The 17,536-nt window shown below is 44.7% G+C and overlaps 1 protein-coding gene across 2 annotated transcripts in view; it reads left to right on the top strand.

The window, feature by feature from the left end:
• The first annotated feature begins 7,015 nt into the window (after positions 1 to 7,015).
• The window catches only part of LOC116508490 (caspase-1-like), a 32,044-nt gene continuing 21,523 nt past the window's right edge, over positions 7,016 to 17,536 (top strand). Inside the window, exon 1 of one of the 2 annotated variants that reach the window (XM_032217134.1) lies at positions 7,016 to 7,153. The gene's annotated coding sequence lies outside the window, so the exon portion shown is untranslated. The remainder of the gene's footprint in view (positions 7,154 to 17,536) is intronic. The other variant, XM_032217133.1, reaches the window with a different exon arrangement.

Genomic DNA, 17,536 nt, shown 5'->3' on the forward strand with positions numbered 1-17,536 from the left:
TTTTATTGTGGCACCTGAGATGGACTGGCCCCTTATTTTAGGACTCCCCTGGCTTCTTAAATGGAACCCTCGCATTAACTGGAGGGAGGGGTGGCTACGCATTCGCACTAGCACAGCCCCTGGAGGGGAGGTCGAAGCCCCAGAGCCTGCTGGTTCCAACCCCACTTTGGCAGCCAGGGAGCAGGAGAGGACCATGAGGTCTTCTCCTCTTTCCTCTCTTACATTTTGGAAGCATAGATAATGCACCAATTTTTTTGAATTCTGAGAAATGACTGTATTTTTGAGCTCCCTGTTGACCGGTATTAATTTTTTGCTAATTACATCTATTCTTTTTTCTTCTTTCTTCATCCTCACATACATTTCTTGTAATTTTTGCTCATTTTTCATGATTTGTTGTTGAAAGGATTCAAATGTCTCATCCATTGTCTACATTTTCTCCTTTAGTTCTCCTGTATCATTTCTTACTTCTCCAATCTCTTTTCGCAGTTCCTCATGATTTCTTTTCATCGACTGTAGATGACCTGTAGATCTTTAAATGAATTTGACCTCTCCCTCTGAACTATTTCCTCCATAGATCATTGGCTGGAAGGGCTCAGGGCTACCCCTCTTAGTTGAGTACCTTGTTTTCTCCCTCTCCCTATCTTCTTTAAATTTGTAACACTCATCATTTTTAACAACGTCACAAAATCAGCTTTTATTAAGTTCTCCCACTTTTTCTTCCCACCAATATAAGCCTCCACCTCTCCAGCTATTGTAAGCTCTTAATATTCTATTTTGTTATCCTATATAGGCAATTATAAAACATAAACAATTATCTCTTATATGAGACTATGGTGGGTATATTGGGATATATCAGGGTTAAGTATCACAATTTTAAGTCAATATTGGAAACAACCATAAAACTTGTGTCAATCATGCTCTTTCTATTTCACTAATTACTACCACCATATTATCATTGATAATCTTAATATTCTTAATAGTTATGATATTTACTGCTAATATTAATAATTATAACTTAATACTTGGTACTTAGTAAACATATTATGTACATAGAATCATTCAGTAATCATTCCAATTTCTCACAATGTTATTGCCAACAGGTTCAGCTAAAGTCTGTTACGGTGAGTAAGTCTCTCTGCGTGGCTTAGATGTTCAATTTTTTATCAATTAATAGTCAATAGTACTTCAAAACTCAAAAGTAGTCCCTTCTTCCATCTTCTCCTTTCCTATATTTCCTGTTTCTGTTCTGAAAGAAGCACTCTCACAGTTTCAGAAAGAAGCCATTAATCACCAAACTTTCACATTGTTGAGCTCTCCTGTTGGTGTTGCTCCAATCTTCTTCTCTAATCTTACATTAAATCAGATAATATCCATTTGCCTAATCAAATTGGTAAAATGAAGAAGAAAAAGAAGAGAAATCCCCCCAGAGTGTTCTTGTTGTTCAAGCCAATCCATTTTATCCTCCCTTGTTCTCTTATCTTTACACCACCATCTCTTGCTATTCTATCCTTGAGCAAGTGAAGTTGCCTCCACCCCTCCTCTCAGTTATGATTATTTTTTCCATTAGGGAAACTCCACCAAAGGACCTCTTTTAACTTCAATGATTGGAACTAATTAAGGTCAGAAACAGTCCACCGTTGTTCTGCTTATTTCTCACTTACTTTGTCCAGTTGTCAGCCCCTCATGTTGGTCATTACTGGTCATCTTCTCCCTGACTGATCTCTAGGAGTTTTCTCTTGCTTCAAGCTCCGAGTCTCCACTTTCTGCCGTCCGTACACAATCAGCAGAACATCCACTTTTCAGTTGTCCCTCCAAAACCTGCTTTCGGCTACGAAAGCCCACCAGACCGCCGGAAATTGGCTGTGTGCTGCGGAGCTGCCCATTCACACACCCACTCGGTCTGACAGCTGGTCCCACCCCCAAGGTCTATCATCTTTGTTTTCAGGTCTGCGAGCTCCATGGCCAATATGGAGCCACAGAGTTCCAAACGTGGCACGGTATGACCTTGTTGTGGTGCTAGTTTCGTGTTTCTCATGATGAAACCAACGTGAATGTCGTTCTCCCCACTGTAGACCCTGATGTGTCCTATGGCTGCTATTGCCTTTGTTGACGCATCTGAGAAGTCATGCAGTTCTTTCTTCAGTGCGTCGGTGGGTGAGATGGGAATGTACATGTGCTGCACATGAACACTTTGGAGATGACTCAGGGAGGCTCGCCATGTCTCCCATTCTTGTTTCTGCTCTGGCGGAAGCAGCTTGTCCCAAACTTTTGTGTTTCGGAGAGATGCGCAGAATGAGCCTCCCCTGCAGGTATGGCAAAACCTAGGTGGGTCGAACAAGCTGTTCACCATAGACAGGACTCCTCTTCTTGTGAAAGTGGTCTTCTGGGCTGGGGCTCTGACGGTGAAGATGTCCTTCTTCAAGTCCCAACAGAGACCATGTTGGATGAAAGCGATGTCCATGCCAAAGTCAAGTTCCTGTAATTCCTTAGCGTGGTCTTCAGGATTGACCGTTGCTTGCATTTCCTCACTGTTAGATGTGATTTTATGCATCTTATGTTTGGCTGTCCCTAGCATCTGGCATGTCCTTTTTAATAGGTCTGTGGACTACTGCTGGGGTGGGCATGGATTTTATGCCATCGTCAACATAGAAGTCCCATTTTACAAATTGTTTGGCATCTGCACTGTATTTTGCTTCGCCCACATGAGCAGTGTGTTGCAGGCCATAGTTGCCAATGGATGGGAAAGAGCCGTTTCCAAAGACATGCACTTGCATTCTGTATTCCGTTATCTGTTGGTTGTGCTGTTCATTGCTGAACCACAAGAAGCGTAGGTAGTTGCAATGATCTTCCTTGACAACGAATGAGTAGAACATTGCTGGATGATGCCTATGATGGTTATGGCTTCCTTTCTGAAGCAGATGAGCGTGCTGAGCAGACTGTTGGTGAGGTCAGGTCCTGTGATGACTTTGGAATTGTGCACTTAATAACAAAACTTTGTTATTCAGTGTTCAGTGTTAAGATACTTCTGACTTTCCATAATTTGTCTAAGGTGACCAGACATCCCGATTTTCACGGGACAGTCACCCTTTCACACAATTTGTCCCATGTCTCGGGGTGTTCTTAAAAAGTCCCGATTTTTGTGACCGGACCTGGAAGTAAGCCTGCCCCGCCCCCAGCCCTGTATACCCGTCCCAGCCAGCTGGTATTTTGTCCCTTCTGTCTCCTTGCTGCTCAGAAAAGCAACTCTGGGAAGATCCTTTGCTAGCAGGCAGGTTCTAGGACGCCTGCCATCACCAAAGGACCTTCCCAGAGTTGCTTTTCTGAGCAACGGGGAGACAGAAGGGACACAATCTCCTTTCATTCTCCCTCTGCCTCATTCACTCGTTCGGGCAGCAGAGAAAGAAAGAAAATTGCATAGCCAAGGACAAAGGAACCTGCAGCCTCCTTCATTCAAACGTTCAGGCAGCAGGGATGGGGGGGGGGGGCTTTCTCGCATGCCTTCTTTCTCTGAAGCCGCATCGGATTCAGTGTTAAGATCCGATCAAAGGGGAAACAGCTGCTAGAAGTTTGAAATCCTTGCAGCAGGATACTGGGTCATTGCAAGAATTTGTGTCTGAATTCAGGCTACGTAGCCAAAATTCCACATGGAATGAACCTGCTTTAATGGACACGTTCCAGGATGGATTGTCTGAGGCCTTGCAGGATGAACTGTCAAGGGTGGACAGGCCACCGACATTGGACGCGTTGGTCCACCTGTGTCTCCAGATAGACGCCCAGCTGCAGAGGCGAAGGCCTCGCCAGGTATTCCAGGAAACCACCAGCATGCCAGTTCAGCAAGAGACTGCAGTGGACTGTGAGGAGCCCATGGAGTTGGGTGCTGTCCGACCTTGGGTGTCACGGACTGAGATGGACAGAAGACGTGCAGAGGGGTTGTGTTTTTACTGCGGGGATCTTGGGGACACGTCATCCCGACCATCGGAACCCAGGGAAAGGGCCCTGCGGTGGGGGATAGTGTTGTGACTCAGCAGTTTTGCTGCAAGTTCTTTCGGATCAAAATTTATTAGGCAGCTGGGAGTGGTTAGAAGCAAGTTTGGAGATAAAAGGAGAGAGGCTGCCATGCCCCAGTTGCTGGAGTCAACATATGTTCCTTCGTTTCTTTGTGTGTTCCATGTCTGGTACAATATTGCTTGTTATTCGTGATTATGCCTGTTACATTTGGATAAATGCTTTGGTGTTTTCATGTAAATCTGATCTGTGAAGACTGCGAAAGAACTGCCGAGTTTGTAAGAGCTTTTGTTTTGGAATTCTTATTGGAGTGTTGTGTTTATGTTATTTTCTGGGCTCGAAGCCAGTTTGAACTGAAAACTGATAAAGAAAAGCCTTTTTAAGTTTTGCCTGCGTTTGTTAACGAGCCGTGCAAGGGGGGGGGCAGAACAGGTGTCCCTCTTTACCAATATGAAAATCTGGTCACCTTAAATTTGTCCCATTGTGTGGTGTAAAAAGATGATGAATTGGCTCCCCTGTTGAGAGGAAGTACATGCGTTGCTTCTCTGTTTCACAATAGCATTTAAAATGACTGGCTCATTCTGCACACAGGCAGAATGCCCCAGTGGCCAATCAGAAACACAGATATGATCACATCAGATATGATCACATGTCATGGAACTACATTTCCCATAAGGCAATCTCTGCCTACATTTCCCAGGAGATAGGTTCTTAAAGGAAACAGCTCCTAATTACTACACTATCTATATATTGCTGGCACATTCTTCATTTTTCCCATTGGATATTCATTTGAGATAATGTGATTTTGATAGTTCTCTGTCCCCTGATTGCTTTGCATGTGATTAATATTAAAAAGCCATTATTATATTATATTTTCTCATTCTTTTTCTAAAACAATAAAATTAATTAGTGTCTACCTAATGGCATTAATCCATTATGGTATGAGGGAGGATTCTTACTCTAATTATGCCCTGTCGTATAGGGTTAAGAGTTGACACTATATAATTAATTTCATTTTGTCAAATTCTTACCCAACGTAATATGTAGATAGGGCCACCATATTTGTTCCTTGTGTTTTCAGATATTGTACTGATTTTAATTCTTCTAACCCCATCCTCTAGCAGGGAGCCAGAAGGGTGGGAGTAGTTGCACCTCTGGATCACAGTGGAAAAGGCTCTTCTTGATCCCACCCATCAGAATTCCTTAGCAGATGGCATCTGCCAATGGCCCCTTCCACTGGAGCTAGTGGGGCAAGCTAGGTCCACTAGGATGAGATAATTCCACAGACACCTTGGATGTATGCCATTATAGGGTCTTAAATGTAATACCTTGAATTGGACCCAGAAGCAAACTGGCACATATGCACCTAATGTAACAGCAATCTTAAATGTGCCACCCTAGGGCGCCCCCAGAACTCTCTGCGCTGCTGCATTCTGCACTGGCTGTAGCTTCTGAATAATCTTCAAGCATAGCCTCATGCAGAGCACATTGCAGCAATCTAACTGAGAGGCTATCAAGGCAGGAGTGACTATGCGCAGGAGGGTCTCACAGGCCCAATACAGGCGCAACCGGTGTAAACATGAAGCGGTGCAAAAGCCCACCCAGCCACAACTACTGCCTGCATTTGAGCCTTAATAAACTAAACCATTTTGTTCTTCATTTTAATGGTATAATTGAATGAGATTTGGGAGTAGGTTATTTCCAAGATGTGTGGTTGGGCTGGTGAAGAAAGTGTGAGGCTCAAGACCTAACATAAAAAAAACAACAGGACCATATTTTCCTGGCAAGATTCTTGCAAAATTTACTTGCAAAATTTTAGAAAGGCTCCTTATGTGAAGATTTTAAAAAGGTGAACTCGACCTCTATTAGGGGGGGGGGGGAGTAGAAGATCAGAGGTAACCATTTGGATCCCCTTTCAAAAGGGAATAAATATTATCAGCAGTTTGGTTAGTAAATTGTAGTTAACAGCATGTTGGCTTGAAAAGTGGTCTTTAGATTAGAGATTGCAGCTTGCATAGAATAAAGTTAGCATACTTGAAGTGAAATAGGCTTTGGTTATATTTAGATTGCATTAGCTAAAATGTGCCAATACCGTCCTTGTTGGTAAGAATTGTTGTCATGTTAGAAGAATGACTAAGACTGACAGCCTAATCTACTCTATGTTAAATAAATAAAATGGATGGATGGAAATGAAAGAATACAGAAAAGGTTGGTGAGGCATTTAGTGGCCTATGGATGAGAATGGTGGCTGTTTAGTAAGAAAAACTGTTTGGAATGTGCATATATATTCATATGTGGCCATAGCAAAATAATAAATAGAAATAAAAAAGCATGATTGATTTTTACTGTTTTTGATGAAAGTTTCGGAAAGAGGAGGTGTGGGGCAGATCGTGGGATCGCTGGTTTCTGAGCTTGGTGCAGCAAGGATCCCACTATCTTACTATTTTATTTTTCTTTATGTACACTGAGAGCATATTCACCAAAGACAAATTCCTTGTCTGTCCAATCACACTTGGCTAATAAACTATTCTATTCTATTTTACTCTACTCTATTCATTTCTATTTCAATTCTAACAAGGAGTTTAGCTTCTCTCTCTTGAAAATGTAAGCTAGCATAAGGCATTATAATGCAAGCTAGCCTTAGCTTTCAAACAGTTCATTTAGTGACCAAAGTTACAATGGCATTGAAAAAAGTGTCTGATGACCATTTTCATACTTAGCGACCATTTTCACACTTAGCGACCGTTGCAGCATCCTCATGGTCACGTGATCAAAATTTTGATGTTTGGCAACAGATTCGTATTTATGATGGTTTCAGTGTCCTGGGGTCATGTTTGACAAAATATAAATTTTTTAATCAAGCGTCCCGTCCCCCCCCCGGTCAATGGTGTCCCTCTTTACCAATCTGAAAATCTGGTCACCTTACTGTACTGAAGTGGAGAATGTTTTCTGCCTTTTAATGTTAACCATTAACAGTAAAAACAGAAAAACAAGCAGGCAGGAAATACAAGCAGGAAGAGGGTTGGAGCAACACATGTGCTTTTAAAAGTGAAACAACTCTTTACATCCGGTATAAAAATCCAGTAAACAGACCTTTTCATCCACTTAGCAGCATCGGATTATGCCTGTACGTGTTCACCACAGAGTGGTAAGTCTAAACACTTTATTGTTCAACATGGGTCGATTGTTTTTCTGGGTAGATGCCTGCATGAGATGCTTGTGAATAGGCACATTCAGACACTTCTAGTTATCAGAGGCATCCAGAGTGTTCGTGTAGCAAAAGCCAGCCTAGAGGAATGTATTTCTCTGTACTTTATTTTGGCATTGTACTTCCCTGTACTTTATTTTAGCAAGCAGCAATTTCACACAAGTCATCCTGGGCAGAAACGTAACTCTAGAAAAGCCCTTGCCTAGTAGAGCAACCATGAGGACCCGGACTGTGGGGGCAAGTTGCTGACTCAATTTGCTAAAAAAAATTGTAAACCGCTTAGAGAGGGCTGAAAGCCCTATGAAGCGGTATATAAGCCTAATAAATAAACAAACAAACAAACAAACAAACAAATAAATAAATAAATAAATAAATAAGCAAACCCCAATAGCTGGCTGAGGATGTGAGGACCTGGAGGCGTTTCAGATATTACAGTGCAGATCTGTCTGGTTGCTGTGCCTTGATAGCTGGGCTGGGGTTTGATTAAATGGGAACTCCCGTCCTGTTCATGTCAGAGGCACCTTTTAAGGGGCTTCCGGATTGAAAGGAATAACTGGTGATGTCTTCATTGCTTGAAGGATGCCATGGGGGCTTTTTCTTGTCTCTGTCATGGAGCTGGACTGAATGACGGGAGCTCACACCACCATGTAACTCAGGTCTCAAATGTGGCATCCAGCATCCTAACTATGTGAGCCATTGTACTCCTTATTAATGTGAACTGTCTTGATTCTGTCTTGGGAGGGAGGCAGCAAAGGATGACTGCAATCGGAACCGCAGACAGAGAAAGAAAGAAAGAAAGATCCTTGTAGCACAAAACCTACCTTTGCATGGTTGTGAGAATATAGGTAAAACAAAACAAAAAAGCACAGCGTCCCTCTGCCCTCTGAATGGGACTCAGCATGACTCCAATTTGAATACAAGGACACAGAGCCGGGCAGGGAGATAAGCACCTTCATTTGCATTCTCTGCGACCATGATGCTTTGCGAGGAACAATCCCAGGGGCTCCCCGTGACTTTTTGCAGATTTTTCCTTTCATGCTTCAAAAAAAGGGGACTTTTTAAAAACGCCACAGAATGTGCTGTCAGACTGACAAAATGCAACCCCTTCCTTCGTCCTCCTCCTCCTCCGTCACTACCAGCTGGGGGCTCAGAAATTGGAGCGAAAAGCCAGTCCTCCATCTCTTCCCTCTTCCTGGATTCACTCCGAAATTTTTAAAATCCCCCTTCTGTGCATAAACACTCCTTCAGCGCCTCTCTCTCTCTCTGTGTCTCTCACTCTCTGTGTGACTCTTTGCCTCTATCTCCCTCCCTGTTTCTCTCTCTGTCATTCTCTCTGTGTGTCTGTCTCTCTCTGTCTCTCTCTCTCTGTCTCTCCTCCCTCCCTCCCTCTATGTGTGTGTGTGTGTGTGTTTCCCATTCTGTGTGTGTGTCTCTCTGTCTCTGTCTGTAAGCCGCTGTTGCGCTGTTGTCCTGGATCAGGCTGAGCTGCCTGTCCTTCTTCAACACCTCCCGGGGGTGCACATCCATCGTAAAATCCATCGGGTCGTCCAAAGTAACGGGGTTCAGCAGGACCATGGCTGAATGCATGCAAACGCTCAAGTCCGCTGCTCGTCGCTCCTCAGCTAGTTGCAAAGTTCTCTCCAGAGATTCTGGCAGGCGGAGGCAGTGCTTGCCTCTCAAGCTTCGGCAAAGGGGATTTTCTCTGTCCTTTTCAACCAGGTGATCTTTTTAACCAAGCAATCTTTTTAAGGTGATCTTTGGCTGCTGCATAAACCCATGGGCACGCGCTGCCCTCTTCTCTCTGATAGCCGCCTGGTTAAAAAGGAGGAGGAGGCTCCACTGGTCCGGAGCCCATCTGCGGGGGGAGGGATCCCCCTTGCGTTCCTTGTCTTCCCAGATGGGCTCCGGACCAGTGGAGCCTCCTCCTCCTTTTTAACCAGGCAGCTATCAGAGAAAAGAGGGTAGGGCGTGCCCGTGGCCTTGTGCAGCACCTGAATTCTCGCCTCCTGTTCTTCGGGTGTTGCACAATCCCAAGGGAACTCGCTGCCTGGTTTGCTGAATCCGGTGCGGCTTCAGAGAAAGAAGGCATACAAGAAAGCACCCCCATCCCCGCTGCCTGAACGTTTGAATGAAGGAGGCTGCAGGCTCCTTTGTCCTCGGCTATGCGATTTTCTTTTCTTCTCTGCTGCCCGAACAAGTGAATGAGGCAGAGGGAGAATGAAAGGAGATTGCGTCCCTTCTGTCTCCCCGTTGCTCAGAAAAATAAGTCTGGGAAGGTCCTTTGGTGGCGGCAGGCGTCCTAGAACCTGCCTGCTAGCAAAGGACCTTCACGAAGTTGTTTTTCTGAGCAACGGGGAGACAGAAGGGACAAAATACCGGCCAGCCAGGATGAGTATACAGGACTGAGGGCGGGGCAGGCTTACTTCTGGGTCCGGTCACAAAATCGGGACTTTTTAAGAAGGACCCGGGACGCGGGACAAATTGTGCAAAATCGTGACTGTCCCGCGAAAATCAGGACGTCTGGTCACCTTAATTAAAGGGCCGTTTCTATGTCCATTTCCATTTCTAGGAATTCTTGCTGGGTATGAAATCTTGGGCTGGACCTTGATCTAGTCCACAAAGCCTATTCTTATCACTTTGAGAAATTTTCCTGAGTTTCCAGCATTCTAAAATCTTGTTGATGTATTTTTGTATTAATAAGATTGTGAGAAAAATAAATCTCTATCTTGTAAAGGAACGAGAGCAAGGAGACCATGAACAGTTAAAAATCATTTATTTAGATTAAATTTTGCATAAGTTATCTTCAGTAGCATCGTGTGTAGCATCCTCTGAAACCACCTTTTGTGGCACTGTTACTATGATAGAGACTCTGATTCATCATTTCATAGAAAACTCTGTTTGCTGGTTAATTTTCTTAAAATGTTTTACTGCCATAAAGGTAGTTAAACGTCCAATAGTACAAGGGCCTCCTATTGCATTAGAAGGTACATATTGATAAGCATGTAAGCTACAAAACAGAAACCAACCTTAGGTAAATATAATACCGGTCCTGCAGGTTCTACCTCTTCCACCTCAGAACAAGTAAATACATATCAATAGGCACCTGCACAAATATCACCTTTTCCTGTTTTTTTCCTGGATCTTTGTAATATACACAATCATAAGCAGGCAATACTGTTTTTAATTCTATCACTAATTCTTTTTGGTTAGTCCATTTATTAGCTTTAGGTGAACTTCCAAAAAGCATAATTACTTGGGAAAGATTATAATTATTAAGGTCTATGGTGATTTTCGCTTCATCAAATAAAAAACTTTCCAGGGACAGGCACTCCTGCAAAACATGTTAACATGATATCGGAGACTGTTGTCTCTCCTTTCACACAAAAAGATGAACTATTCAAAGCTACCTTCATTAAATCCAAAAAAACCTTTCCCTCCTTTTTATTTGGATCACTGACTTGTTTATTAGGTCCAGGTCTTGACTGTCCAACCACTTGTCTCTTTTGTTTTATGTGTGGTAGAACTTTAACATATCCTATTGCACAACTACCCTTCCACACATAGGACAATTTAGCCATTGCTATAATTCCACATAATATTCAGTATGGAAATTCAGTTGATGCCACTTTATAGGATAACTTGGCAACATGTCAAAAGGTTCCATCCCTACTTGCACATGTGGTAAGACATCCAACAAGGCAATCACTACCATCACTGTGAATTTGATTGTCCTTTGATCAAGACCCAGTCACCACTTTTATAACTGCCACTAGGCTTTCATGAAGCCTGTGTTATCTCATTCGTTGAGGGTAGGCAGAGATACTCCATCCTGGCGTGATTTTATTCCAATGCTACATATATAATGAGGACAGAAGTTACTAGCACTGGCTTCCCTGTTGGGCAAAGCTTCAATCTTTGCCTTGTTGCAATAAGGTGATTTGAGAGGAGGAAAAGTTAGTGTAAGAGAGTTTGATGAACCTTGCTTCACTGTAAATCTGAAGGATGAGTTTTTGTCCCCATCAGGATTTAGCAGGACCAGTCCCAGGCTAGGCTTGTTATCAGGATTCAATCACTAGGTTTCTGTTTATGGACAGCAATTTCGAGAGGTCATCTCAAGAAACAGCAGACCTTCTTTCCTGAGATAGGATTTAAAAATAGGACAACCCAAGTATACAGTTCTTTTACAAAAACATCATATGTGCCATATTGTGGAATCTCCAAGTGTTGTAACCCAACCTTCATTTTATATAATGAAACATCTTTTTTTTTTTTAGAGACATAAAAGAGATAAAGGCAAACATTTCATCCATAGAACCTGGAGTTTTTCTTCCACTGAACAAAACATGTTTTACTTTGTTCTATTGCCAATCAATTCTCAATTGTGTACCTTTATCACTATCGATGGTTTCAACCAACCCATATCTAGGTATTATCTGCTCCAATATAATTTTCACCATCATCTGTGCCTTCGCTCTTGCACATAGAAAGGCTTCAACCCATCCATCTTCCCCCAGCTACTTGTTGCCTCATAATCTGTTTATTTATCCATATACAATGTATAAATAAATAAGTTAATACCTATATAGGACAATCTTCCAAATCCTCTCATACTTTAGAGTTGGCATCAGGATTGTTTTCATCTGATACGGACTACTCACCACTACACCATTCCACACAAAAGCCAAAAACCAACTTCACACTACCGGATCAATTTTGAGAAAACTCCACAGGTTTCTTTTTCCCAGACCAGGTTTGAGCTAAATACTCCCTTAGCAATACTCTCTTCCATTGCTACAAACAAGTGAAAGGGCTTCCTAAATCTAGCAAGCTCCAAACAGGAGCTTGTATCATCGCTTACTTCAATCCTTCAAACCTTTCTTCATCACCTTGCTTCCACAAAACATCCCAAGGCTCTCCATCCAACAACTTATCATACAGACATCTATCCACAACCTACAATATTCCATCAATCAAACCTAACAACTTCCTTCTTATCCTTAGGTAAGGGTTGTGACTATCCCTTTGACACGCTCAACCCCTGACTACCTAAAAAATTCAAAAACTCATTTGTACTATCTTCAATGTCTGCTTTCTTTTCTCTAGACAACAACAAATCATCTTCATACTGTAACAACTGTATACCTCTGGACTGTTTAAACTTCCAACACCTGCTCCAACGGTTGTCAAAATAAATCCAGCCTTTCTGAAAATCCCTGGGGTAGAACACACCACCTGTACTGCTGATTACCATTTGTATCCTGGTCAGACCATTCAAAGGCAAAAATATCCCTTGATTCCTCTGCCCTACAGGCAGGTCCAAAAAGCATCTGTCAAATCTATCACACTAAAATATTATAAATCCTAATTTGCCTCTGCTTGTTTACAAATAACTCCTCAGCATTCAAAATGCACAGACATAAAAACATAAAAGAGGGTATTAAAAAATAATGCCCTCAGAAAAAAGGGGGGAAAATTAAATGAGGTAGTTTGGGTCTCTGCTCTGAAATATATTTAGCTGAAACTTTAACGTCAACTTCTCTGTTTTATAAGCGTATTTAAACACTTAAAAAAATTCCAGAAATAATAAAATTAAAATCGCAATTCAGAGCAATCCTGCATAGCTATCATTTGCTCCAGCTATTTTGCAGAAGCAAGTCACCCATTCGCCCCTCCTCTCTCTTTCAGACAGACTCAGCAAAGAGAGGAAAAATGTGTAAAAGAGAAAGCAAGCCACACCTTCCCTCTCTCACCCCCTCCTTCTGCTTCCAAGCAAAAGAAGAGGAAAACAAAGAGAGGAGAAAAACCCTTAATCCTTCCAACAAAATCCTTCCAGCAAAGGAACTCACAAATAACCTTTTAACTCACAGACATCTCCCACTTTCATGAGATCTTTCTCATTTCCTTTTTCTTTCAAACACTATTGCTGTCACAGCATCAACAACAAACCTTCCAACTTACTATTTCTTTATACAAAAGGAGACTCCCTACACACAGGCATTCACAGGTCTCAGGATCACTTCTCCTGTGTACTGCAATCAATCCTTTTATATAAACTAACATATAAAACTATTTCCAACAAGCCAGCAACACCGGCATCCTATGGCTCATTCTTCAAGCAATGAGAAACTTTCAGGCATGTTTTTTAATCGAAGATATGATCTTGGGCCCGAACCACCCCTGTTTTCCCACAGTTTCAAGCTCAAGCCAAGAAATGTACTTAATTTGTCATCTGCCAGCAGACCACACATAACATTTATCACTTAAAGTATAAATATGCATCATAAAAACAGTTAACAACAATCACATCACATTATTAAAAAAACAGCTAATTCTCATTTAGGCAGGTTCGACTTCTTCCCAATCTCTAATTATTTCCTAATCACCTTAATGAACTCCTTAAAGTTACCCCTGTTTTTTGAGTCCTCCCGTGCCAGCCGACGGGAGGGGCCGGAGCAGCCGCGAGCTGATTGGCTGCGGCGCACCCACCAGCTGGAGAAAGACGCAGCGGGCGTCTATTGGCTGGCCAACTGACAGCTCCAGTATATAAAGAGCTGTCAGTTGGCCGGGAGCTGTCCACATTCTGAATCCTCCAAGTTACCAGACCTGCGTTTAATAAATCCTTAGAAACCGTTACTGAGCCTCTAGCCTGGTTATTCAAAACTATTGTTCTATTCCTTAAAGCACTGGACTACCCATCTCCTCTCTGGATATGCTCTAGGCACTTATCTAATAAAGACTATACCAGTGATTGCGAACCTATGGCACGCGTGCCACAGGTGGCACACAGAGCCATTTGTGTCAGGGCACGTGAGGCGCTGCCCTGTGAGCTGGCCAGAGGCTTTATAGGAGCTTGGGGAGGGAAAAAACAGCCTCTCCCTCCCCCCCCCCGACGCCCTCCGGAGGCTTCATGGACCTTCAGGATGCTTCCCTGAAGCCTTTGGAGCACTTTGGAGCACTTAAAATGACCCTCCGAGCAAACCGGAAGTTACTGCATTGCATTATGGGTGTGGCATGCTTGCACAAGACCCCCCTGTGCTCCCCCCACTTATGGCACGCAAGCCAAAAAAGGTTCGCCATCTCTGGACTATACCATCTGTAGTTTGACTCCATTAAAATTCGTGTGGGTGGAGAAAGAAAGGAGGTGCGTGATAGCCGAGGACGAAGGCACTCCCCTTCGCCATTGGTGGTAGGGGTGCTTTATGACATGCTTCCTTTCTTTCTCCACCTGCCCAATGAGCGAAGGAGGTACTGGCCCCAAACCACCCGCCCAGGTTAAAACTAGCCTGCCTCCTCTCTCCCAGCATGGGCTCTCTGGAGGGGGAGGGTAGATCCCTCCCAAGACCGGCTTCTTTCTTCCATTGGCGTCAATCCATAGGGGGAGGGCATCGTGACCATTCGGCAGTGGCAGGGAAATGGAGGCTTCTTTGCCAGCCTCCAAGCTGGCAAAACAGAAATTTTCATAACAGCGGCTGAAGCACAACCCAGGGCAGTCAGTTGACTCTCCCTTCCCCGAGCATGTCCCATTTGCTTCTGGCGCTGCTTTTGGGGAATCTGGCTCGGCAGCAATGGCAAGAAGCAGTTGCCAGTGATGCTCTCAGTGATGGCAAAAGCCCACCTGCCCAGCCGGATTCACCAAAAGTGACGCCAGCAGCAATGGGACATGCTTGGGGAAAGGAGAGCAGAACTGACTGCCCAGGATTGTGTTTCAGCTGTCGCCACCGCTGTTGCTGCTGCTGCAGCCACCAGAGACTCCTTCCTCCCTGCCGCTTTGTTTCAGGCTGAAAAGTGATGCCTCTGAAGGGCTGTCCCCGGATGGGACCTGAGACTACCTTGCCTTTTCTGCCCTGCGGAGAAAGGAGCATCTCCCCTCTCATTTTTCTCAGCCTACCTGCTATTTGGGGGTGGGGGAAAGTGTCCTTCAGCTGCCCCTCCAAGAGGATCACCACGCATCCTCCACAAGTGGAAGATTGAAAGGGTGACCACAGGTAAACATGGGGCTTTGGCAGCATGAGAGAAAGACTTCAAAGTCAGTGGAGGTGGTGTGTGGCTGGTATGCCTTGCTCTGACTTTCCCTGGGTGCAAAATGCTTTATGTTTTAGCTCTTTTTTGGGCGGGTTGTAAAGGGTTAGGGCAGGGGTGGGTTCCTCCCGGTTCGCACCGGTTCACACGAACTGGTTCGTCGGTGAACCCGGAAGTAATTAACTTCCGGGAACGCTGGTACCGGTCCTGGCCCCTGTCGCTGCAAAGCACCCTTTTGCCGGCGCGTTGCAGCTCACTTGCTCATTCCCCCACCCATCCACAGCTCGCTCCCTCGTTCCCCCGCCCGTCCACAATAAGGCCAGCCTGCCGCTCACTGATTGGCTGGAGTCCAGCCAATCTGTGAGCGGGCTGGAGGCGAAGCGAAGCTTTTTTCGTGCTTGACCTCCATTTGAAAATTCCCTTCGGCATTCGCTTGCTGCTTCCCCCTCAGGTAAGCAACAAAGCCCCAGCGGCGGGACTCGGGAGGCTTCAGGTGGGTGGCGGCGGCCCAGCTTTCGTGAGGGAAGGCCTCCAGGCCTTCGCTCACGAAAGCTGCAGGCTCGCGTGCACTACGTGGCCGAAGCTGGGTGGGGGGGGGTGGTAGCGGCGGCAGCAGTGTTAGTGGCGGCGGCGGCATTAGCAGCGGCAGGGGTAGCAGCTGAAGTGGGGGGGCGGCAGCCTAGCTTTCGCAAGCTAGGCTTGCATGCACTACGCGGCCGAAGCTGGGTGGGGGGCGGCGTTAGCGGCGGCACTAGTGGCGGCGGCGGTAGCGGCTAAAGCGTCAGCGGCGGTGGCGTTAGCGGCGGCGGTCTTAGCAGCGGCGGTGTTAGCGGCGGCGGCGTTAGCGGCGTTGGCGTTGGCGGCGGTGGTAGTGGCGGCGGCGGTAGCGGCTGAAGTGGGGAGGGTGGCAGCTTAGCTTTCACGACGGAAGGCCTCCAGGCCTTCCCTTGCAAAAGCTGCGGGCTCGCACGCACTACGCGGCTGAAGGCAGGTGGGGGCGGCGGTAGCGACGGCGGTAGTGGCGGCGGTAGCAGCGGTGGTGGCGTTCACAAGCCACTCCCATCCGGTCACATGGGTAGCAAGCCATGCCCACAAAGGAGGCCACGCCCACAGAGTAGGTTTGAACAATTTTTGAAACCCACCCCTGGGTTAGGGGTGCAAGTGTATTGTAACTTGACAGCTTTAAGACTCACACACTTCAAATGCCAGAATTCCTGAGCCAACATGACTGGAGGAGGAATTCTGGGAGTTGAAGTCCACAAGTTTTAAAGCTATCAAGTTTGACCATCCCTGGGTTTTTTTTTCTAAAAGGTTAGGGGTGCAAGTGTATTGTAACTTGACAGCTTTAAGACTTGCACACTTCAAATGCCAGAGTTCCTGAGCCAACATGACTGGAAGAGGAATTCAGGGAGTTGAAGTCCACAAGTTTTAAAGCTATCAAGTTTGAACATCCCTGGGGTTTTTTTTTGTAAAGCGTTAAGGATACAAGGGTGTCAAGTGTTGTAATTTGACAACTTTAAGACTTGCACACTTCAAATACCAGAGTTCCTAAGCCAACATTTTGGTTGCTAAGCAAGAGTGTTGTTAAGTAAGTTTCACCACATTTTACAAGTTGGCCACGCCCACCCAGTCACATGATCACCAAGCCATGCCCACAACATAGACCATGCCCACAGAATAGATAGTAAAAAAAATTTAAACCCACCCCTGATTACTACCCAGTGCAGAACTCCATCCATCTAAATGACAAGGGGTATAGGAGAGCCATTGAAGGAATTTCCTTATATTTCCATCTGCATATTTCCCAGGACCCTTAACAAATGTTCCAAATTGGGGCCCCATATTTACCCAACCATCTAAAGTTACATTAGCTTTTTGAATCATTGCTTAGCCTCTAGCTTTGTAGCTAAACCGCAGAGGAAAGCTCCAAGCACACATCACAGTCAAACATTCAAGAAAGGAAATAGACCACCCAGGGACACCCCCCCCCCCAATAAGTAAATCGTACTCATAGTCACCGGGTTCAGTGCACTGATGTTTCAGGTCAGCTCGGGCTTTTCTGATTTTTTAAAAATATATTTTTATTATTTTTACATTTAAAACAATGCAGTACCGTGAAGTCGAAGTGACCATACATTCACATTATATACAGCTAGTCACAACCATTAACAATTAGCCTACTTAATACATTGTCTATCCTTCTGTCCAATCACAATATATACAGTTTGTTCCAGTCTTCTCACCTTGCCTTATACCCATCATAAAATCTGTTCCAGACTTCAAAATATTCTGATTCCCCTTTAT

The sequence above is a fragment of the Thamnophis elegans genome, chromosome 4 (assembly GCF_009769535.1).
Source record: "Thamnophis elegans isolate rThaEle1 chromosome 4, rThaEle1.pri, whole genome shotgun sequence".
NCBI lineage: Eukaryota > Metazoa > Chordata > Lepidosauria > Squamata > Colubridae > Thamnophis > Thamnophis elegans.